We start from the raw sequence: 9,073 nt of genomic DNA, 5'->3' as shown, positions 1-9,073 counted from the left end.
TAACTACGTTGGATTTTCCACACCCCTGAGCGATGCCATTATACCAACCTAACCCCTGGTGTAGACACCACTATGTCGACAGGAGGCTTCTCCGGTTGACATAGCTACTGCTTCTCAGGAAGGTAGAGTACGTATGCCAAGGGAGAAGCCCTCCCATCGGTGTTCATAGCCTCTTCACAGTGGCGCAGCTGCAGTGCTGCAAGTATAGACAAGCCCTTGGTGAAGTCAATTAAGAGATGAAGGCTCTAAGCCTCTCATCATTATCGGGTCCCTTGTTACCAACCTGCAGGTTTCGGGTAACTACTAGAGTCCGTTTCAGAGACTTATCAGGGCAAAAGGGGGCCGCGGAGGGAAGAAACACAAAACAAAAAACTTTTCTCCTCTGCAATTGCTGTTTAAATGTTATCAAGGTAGAAACTAGCTTTAATCCTCATAAAAGAGCAGATCATTTTACACTTTATAAACATTAAGCTATTCCAGTATTGGTTCAAACTAAACCATTCTCCACGATCCTGGTTATGAGCAGTGCCTTACTCAACTGAGTCTTGTCCTATTTTTTGTCTTCTCCCTTTCAAGAGAAGGGCTGATATTTAATAGTTCTGACCTTGGTTTAAAAAAAAAAAAAAAGTAGTAAACAATTGGTCAACATTTTTCCTGGAAAATATTGGGCAAAACAAAACAAAAATTGTTTCACTCCAAAAATCTCATAGAAATTTTTGATTTTACAATTAAACAAATAATAATGTTCAGCGTGATACAAAATGAAAATGTTTTGATTTTCTCCAACCTTCGCTTCCCTGGTCCAATGGGAAAAAAAGGGGGAGGAAGAGAGAGATTGGGGAGAAGGGGGAACACAAGGGAAGAGATACCAAAAAAAGAAAACCAAACAACCTTTTTTTTCCTCCTTTAATTTATTTGAAACCTTTAAAAAAAACTCAAAGGAAATTAACATTTTTTCCACAGTTTTAATTTCCTTAAAAATAAAAATTGTCACTAGCTCCAGTCAAAAGCTTTTCTTACAGGTCTGAAGTAGGATTAATGTGTTTGACTTCCACTGTGCTTTGAAAGTAGTAAAAGCGTACACACAGTTAGATCTAGTTAATGCAAATCACTTGACAGAGTCAATTTTTATGCAGATTAACAAATAAGGAGGACAAAACAAATTACACTAGTGGCACACTATCATCTTTGGATACACATCTGAATTAATCAGTTGTGACTGTAGTAACTTCTACATCAGCCTATTAGCAACTAATGTACCAATTAATCCAATACTGTCTTACAGGACTTGAAAAAAATGTAACTAACACCAGGCTACCAATGAATATTAAGCCTACTGGCCAGAGAGAAAGATACCTCCGCTCTATATCCTTACAGAGCAACAGCAGAGTGAAACTGAACTGAGAATTTTGTCGGTTTCATTGTTGAATTCACAGAATTCTAAAAAAAACAGCAGTAAACATTGAGACCATTTAGGTCAGTTGTCTCTGCAGTAGGGTAGATGGCACTAGAGTTACCCATCTTCACCCTTGGGAAGACAGAACTGTTTTTCAAGCCTTACGTAATCATTCTATAACTTGACTAAGGCACAAATCTATGTTCAACACGTATGCAACATATTTTCTCCACCCTGTACACCCATCTTCTGACCCCCCCCCAAAAAAAAACCCCACCACCACCTACCTGCGGGGTTTAAAAAGTAAATCAAAGACTTTAGTACTAAATGTTTATTAGCAAATACATTAGTCCAATGGAAAATGTGAAATATGTTTGAATAACTATAGTATCCAAGTTAGGCAAAGGGTGCAAGATGTAGTTTCCGATTTGGCAGGACTTTGTTTAAAAAAAAAAAAAAGAAAGAGTGTTACTAAGTTTAAGTGAAGTTGAAGCACTCTTTCATTTGTTCCCTAAATGAAAAAACAATATGGTTTCTAAAATCTTGCATCTAATTGTAGCCCTTAAATATATTGCAATTTTGAAGCCACAGAAGAGACTTATAAAAGATAAATATAGAATAAAGCAATTTTTTTTAATATCATGAAGTAGCAAGTATAAGTTAAATTTATGTTATTATAGTCGTGCTCACCATATAACTAGTATTCTTCTTGTCTTATATGTATATAATTTTTTCCAGTTTAGCTAACCCTAATGTCTAATCAATGAAATACAGGAAGAGGAGCAAAAATAAATTAATATTCATAGGACAAGTGACAATGCCACCTTATGGTTATCTGTAACATTACTGTGAAACATTAGTAAAGATGCTTGTCTAAGTGCACGTCTTGACTGCAGAGTTTACTGGAGTTATCGGCACTCAAGTTACTCTTCTCAAAACTAGCCTAGTTGGAGTGAGAGCAGTCACACTGCAAAGTAACACAAGCTACTGTGTCCATACTGGAGCTGTACTCACTGCACAATTAAGTCAAAGCCTTAAAACAATTAAGAGATCAGTTATAATTAACATAACATAACATTACCATTACATTTCCAAACTAAGAAAATACTCTTGAATGCACCAAAGCTTTGTCACCACTCATCTCCATCTCTCCCCCCATCTCCTAGTACTCACTGTAGCATGGATCTCTGTTCTATCCTCATTCTCCTTTATCTGTCTGCTGCTTTTGACATGGTTAATCATCTCCTTTGTTGACATCTTCATTGAGTTTTTCCCTCTTGCCTCTCTCACTCTGCCTTCAGCATCTCTCTTGGTGGTTCCTCCTTTCTCACAGTATCTGGGAGCAACCCTTAGGCTCTGTCCTTGGCCTTGTCCCCTTTTCACTTTACAGTCTCTCTTGGGACAACGTCAATCACACACAGCTTCAACTATTGTCTCCACAACCCTCTGTCTGGTTTTAGATTGTGAGATGCTTGGGGCAGAGACCATTCCTCCCATTCTATTTGGAAAGAATCCAGCACATCATCATCTAGTATTTGTGAGCACTACCAGAAATGATTACTGCAAGGAAATACAGCTATGTCTTGTCTTTTGTTTGCTTCACACAACTCAACATTCCATTACTGGGCCAATCGTGAGAAAAAACAACTTCTATTCCATTTTGTGATACTGCTTTGATGTTGATAACTGAGACAAGACTAAAACTAAACTCACTCTACTAGAGCCCCCAATTTAAATTTGAAACCAAGCATAGAGTATGAGCGCATTAAACATAGCCCCTATAGAACTATTTTGAGCTGTAATTACAAAGAGAAAAAGTCTTTCCAGGTCTCCCATCAACTTTGTTTAAGGAAAATCACTAGGCTCTGTTTTACTTCTGGTAACTAAATACCATGCTATTTTCATGGAACGTGTTATTTTATCATCTTGTTCTTGAGCCACACACCTATCTAGCTGTGGATCTATTATTTTCACAATTCAAAAGCTATGTCTTCATATCCCAGTGACAATTAGAACTTTAAGAGCTCAGTTTTAAGACAGGGGAGCATATCCTTATTTCTTCATTAAAAACAAATATGCTTTGAAGAATTTTTTTAATCAGCTGTGAATTTTAAAGTTCAGAACTTGATATTACATTTGGAAACCACTTTGATGTTTCACTGCATATAACAATCAGCCTTTCAACACAGTGTAAACAATCATGTTTCCCCGTCTTGAGATAAGACTTCTATCACGTGAGCTTGTAACTGGATCAAAAGCAGCTGCCAACTTAGGCAGAATATATCAACCCTACACTTAAAAAACAAAACACCATCCACCAAATTCCTCTAGTATTCCCATTGTAAAATACTGCATAATTCCATGGACTAGTCAGATGTGTGCTGAAAAACATGCAAAACTACTAAAAAGATGCCAACAAAGGCATTTCATAATCTTCATCCCACTAGAACACTTTATATCATAGTTAGCCCTCTAATGTTTATTTTAAGACATGGCATGCTTCTTTCTATGCTTGTGAGCAGCAATGGAACAACACCAGAGACATCTGATGAACTAAAACTCTTCTTCCAATAATTTAATTAAAGCTCTTAGATAAACCTGTCATAGTTGTAGATGTGGCAGAACAATTTGGAAGATGGCACACAAAAAGATGATGTAAATGCTTTCCTGGAACTCAACAGATGCTGCAGTGTTGAACAGGAGAATTTTGTGCTCAGTTTTTGCAATTAAGTCATGCAGTAATAACAGTTAAGAATAAACCAAATGTTTTCCCATCGGAACAAGCCAGCACAAAGCACTGCCAACAGATTTCACCACTATTGAACATTATTATAACAGCTCACAAATTCACCTATTGATTTTGGAGAAAGCTATCCAGGAAGTATTGTGACAAAACACAGGACTAATATCTTATGATTCTTATGTGTTTTTGGAATGAAAGTATTCTCAGGCAGTATTGTATTACCAGATCTGCCATGTGGTCAATGGGATCTCTGACAGCTGGACTGTAATGGAGTTTCCAAACAGTAACAGTTTCATAATCAAGCTCTTTCTAGCTCACATTGTGGAGAGGCTGAGAACCAATAACTCTCTCTCTCAGTATTTATATGTCCATCATATCATCTCCTAGCTATTAATGCACATTTTATCATGGCTTATTGGTTTATTAAGTGCTAGGGAAATGCCTTGTACCTGGGTCATGTCATGTCTGATTACTATCTTCATACAAGTATTGTTTTCCCCGAAAATCTGACCATTTGTCCAGATGATCTCTTGCACCTTGTGACCAACCTCAAGGGTGTGCTAGCCCAGCCTGGGAGCCAGTTTGCCTGGATTTAAAATGCCACTGAACAACCATATTAAATAAAAAATAACTTAAATTCAGACAGCTAATATATTTAAAAAGTCACAAGAGCCAGAGAATTCAGAATTAAGACAAATAAGTCCAGGCTGAGGTCCTAGACCCATGTCCAACTCATGCCACCACAGCAAAATCAAAATGCACAATGCCATGAACTAGCAAGGGAGCAGTCACACTGTGTTTTTACCTTTGATAACATTCTTTACTGAGGTGTGTCTTTAGAACAATACTGTAGTTACAGCACATATAAAACTATGGGTACCGTAAACATGAACTATTTTTCCAGTTTCTTTACTTCTTTATATTTGTATTAGGACCTGAATGTTAAAAACTACCTAACTCCCACAGACCTTTATTTATTTTTTTAAATGGTAAAATACCTCTTGCATAGTAACGGACGAAAGAATGTTCAGCCAATCAGATCACACGATTGGCTGAACATCCTAATACCGTTTTTCAAATTTTATAAAAACAAAATTTCCCAGGCTGAGAACATGTCAGACAAGTTAAAGCCCAGAGCAATCTTTCCAGCAGAGATACAGAATCTCTAAAGAAGGGGTTTATAACAGAATTGCCGATAAACCTGACGTATAGCAGTGCAAAATGGGCTCAGACTGAAATCAGAAGTGGATAGTGATCCGCTTAAGGAGCATATCAGAAGTTCTTCATCCTGCATCTCGAAAACAGAGGCCTTTAGGAAGAGGCAGACAAAGAGAAACAGCACACTGCATCTTGTCAGTTGTGGAGCCTCTGTTGGGCATCAACATGAGATAAACACAACGTAAAGAGCAAAAAAAGGAATTTAAGAAGGACAACACCATTAAATACAACTTGAGTTTAAATGAAGACAACAGAAATGTAGTGAAGAAATACTGTATTTATTTAACTCAAACGGTCAGACTGTTGTCCTTCGAGCACTTACTGGTGCTTTAAGAGCTGGCTAGATATATAGTACTGGCTCTTCATGGTTCTGGCTACTAAATTGCACTGAAAGACAGCTTAAAATATATTAATTCAACAAATATTTCCTGATGTTACTTTTCCATGTAAGCAATTGCTGTACATGCAAATGCAATCATGAATGGGTGGAATGCCCAATGATAAATGGGAAGGATAGGTTACAGCTGAGAAGATAATCTTTCATTTTAAAAAAGGCCTTATGTTCTGCTTCACAAATCATATGGCAAAAGAATAAATTCTGTGCAGTACAATACATGGGGCCCTGATTACTCGCAGTGTAAGATTAGTTGTACTGATAACGCCCCCTATGACTGAACTCCTGGAATATTTCCAATGCCAATCACTGCGTATAGGGATTGGATGCTATAGTTGCTGTGAGTGTGGAGCTCTCCTCCTTTTGTACTGTGTATGTACATCACCTAACAGAACAGGGTCCTGGCCCATGACTAGGCTTGTAGGCACTACAGCAGGGGTCGGCAATCTTTCAGAAGTGGTGTGCCGAGTCTTTATTTATTCACTCTAATTTAAGGTTTCACGTGCCAGTAATATATTTCAACATTTTTAGAAGGTCTCTTTCCATAAGTCTATAATATATAACTAAACTATTGTTGTATGTAAAGTAAATAAGGTTTTTAAAATGTTTAAGAAGCTTCATTTAAAATTAAATTAAAATGCAGAGCCCCCCAGACTGGTGGTCAGGACCCGGGCAGTGTGAGTGCCACTGAAAATCAGTTTGCATAGGTTGCCTACCCCTGCACTACAGTAACACGAATAATAAATCAGAAGAACTTCCCTTTTAAAGTCAGTTATTGCAGCCAGAGGGCTATAGTCCCCTTTCCTTCCTTTTTTTTGGTCTGTTTTCTTAAGGTAGTAAAGAGACTTCAAACTCCCTCCCAGTCTCCAGGGTGACCCTTATTGGGCCTCTCATTCAACCCTGCCATTTTGTTCTTAAGGGCTGGCACAATGTCCTATTGGTCACTTTGCAACAAGGATCCTCTGTTACAGAACATACCCCTGTTCTCACACCCTACACACTACTGTAATAATATCTGTACAAGGTATGCCCTGTGAAGTATCATTTAAATACTCAACTTGCGGAGCAATAATATGATGGCAAAATGCACATAGCAACATTATATGTAAAGTTATGACCATAAGCTGAAATCATGACTGAAGTATGTTACCCAAATAAATATGGGGGGATGGCTAAACTAGTTCCTCAGAGACAAAGAGCAAACTGATGCCTCAGCCAGGTGCCAAGTGGCCATTCTTTGGCAAGGAAGTGGACAGGGTCAAAAATCTACATCTTAGCAAAGAAAAACAGCATGGAGTTTTCTTTCTTCATCAGACTGCCTGTCACCTTGCTGCCAATTGGAAATGCATCTCAAAAGGAGGAACAGGACTATAAAAAGAAAGGGCAGACGCCCCAAGACATCCTTCTCTCTTCCCATCTGCATCTGCCAATACACATAAAATGATACAGGAAAACAGCTGTTGGACTGGTGGGGGAGAGGCTTACCTGAGAGACTGGTAAGTAATCTGCTGGAGCATGTGGTGAAAAGCTTTGTTTGAATCTAATATAGTTTATTACGGTAGTCACTAGTAAATGTTTTATCTTTATTTTTCTTGTAAGCATTTTTTACTTTGATGCCTCATTACTTATAATCACTTAAAATCTCTCTCTGTAGTTAATAAACTTGTTTTACTGTTTTATCTAATCCAGTGCATTCAGATTGAAGTGTCTGGGTTTAAAATAATAAACTGGCATATTATTCCCTTAGAGGAATAATGGACTTAATGTGTACTGTCCTGGGCAGTAGAGGACATATATTTCTGTGAGACGATCCAGGACTGGGGGGTGGAGGAGGTGGGTGTTGGGGTCACTGTGCAGTATAACCAAGCTTGGTGAGAGTCAAAGTGAGGCTGGCTGCAGCATACACAGACATAGCTGAGAGTGACTTACAAACTGGAGGCTCCTGTGAGCAGTCCAGATTGGAGGCTAGAGCAGCAAGGCAATGTAAAGGGCATCCCAGGTTACAAGGTAGGGGTGACACAGCCCACACCTAGTCTGGATTGTGATCCAGTATGTCACACCCTCTCACACACTCCAAAAATATAAAGTGCAATACCCCTTTTTAACCTTTATTTCAATTGAGGGCACCCTCTGTGACTGGTAGATATACAAGATAAGTCTAACGTCAATACCAGGCAAATCAGTTGAAACAATAGTAAAGAATAAAATTGTCAGACACCTAGAAGAACATAAATTGGTGGGCAAAAGTCAACATGGTTTCTACAAAGGGAAATCGTGTCTTACTAATCTATTAGAGTCCTTTGAAAGGGTCATCAAACATGTGGTCAAGGGGGAATCCAGTGGACATAGTGTACTTAGATTTCCAGAAAGCCTTTGACAAGGTCCCTCACCAAAGGCTCTTACGTAAATTAAGTTGTCATGGGATAAAAGGGAAGGTCCTTTCACGGACTGAGAACTGGTTAAAAGACAGGGAACAAAGGGTAGGAATAAATGGTAAATTCTCAGAATGGAGAGGGGTGGTGTTCCCCAAGGACCAATCCTATTCAACTTATTCATAAATGATCTGGAGAAAGGGGTAAAAAGTGAGGTGGGAAAGTTTGCAGATGATACTAAACTCCTCAAGATAGTTAGGACCAAATTAGACTGTGAAGAACCAAGATCTCACAAAACTAAGTGATTGGGCAACAAAATGGCAAATGAAATTTAATGTGGATAAATGTAAAGTAATGCACATTGGAAAAAATAACCCCAACTATACATACAATATGATGGGGCCTAATTTAGCTACAACTAATCAGGACAAAGATCTTGGAATCATCGTGGATAGTTCTCTGAAGATGTCCACGCAATGTGCAGAGGCAGTCAAAAAAGCAAACAGGATGTTAGGAATCATTAAAAAGGGGATAGAGAATAAGACAGAGAATATATTATTGCACTTATATAAATCCATGGTACGCCCACATCTCGAATACTGTGTACAGATGTGGTCTCCTCACCTCAAAAAAGATACACTGGCACTAGAAAAGGTTCAGAGAAGGGCAACTAAAATGATTAGGGGTTTGGAATGGGTCCCATATGAGGAGAGATTAAAGAGGCTAAGACTTTTCATCTTGGAAAAGAGGAGACTAAGGGGGGGATATGATAGAGGTGTATAAAATCATGAGTGATGTGGAGAAAGTGGATAAGGAAAAGTTATTTACTTATTCCCATAATACAAGAACTAGGGGCCACCAAATGAAATTAATGGGCAGCAGGTTTAAAACAAATAAAAGGAAGTTCTTCTTCATACAGCACACAGTCAACTTGTGGAACTCCTTACCTG

At 38.3% G+C, this 9,073-nt stretch overlaps 1 protein-coding gene across 1 annotated transcript in view; it reads right to left on the bottom strand.

Moving 5' to 3' along the window:
• The window catches only part of RASSF3 (Ras association domain family member 3), a 69,025-nt gene that overhangs the window by 45,437 nt on the left and 14,515 nt on the right, over nt 1-9,073 (bottom strand). The gene's annotated exons all lie outside the window — the stretch shown is intronic.

The sequence above is a fragment of the Mauremys mutica genome, chromosome 1 (genome assembly GCF_020497125.1).
Source record: "Mauremys mutica isolate MM-2020 ecotype Southern chromosome 1, ASM2049712v1, whole genome shotgun sequence".
Lineage (NCBI taxonomy): Eukaryota > Metazoa > Chordata > Testudines > Geoemydidae > Mauremys > Mauremys mutica.
The sequence above is the reverse complement of the archived record's forward strand: the minus strand, read 5'-3'. Positions and strand labels throughout refer to the sequence as shown.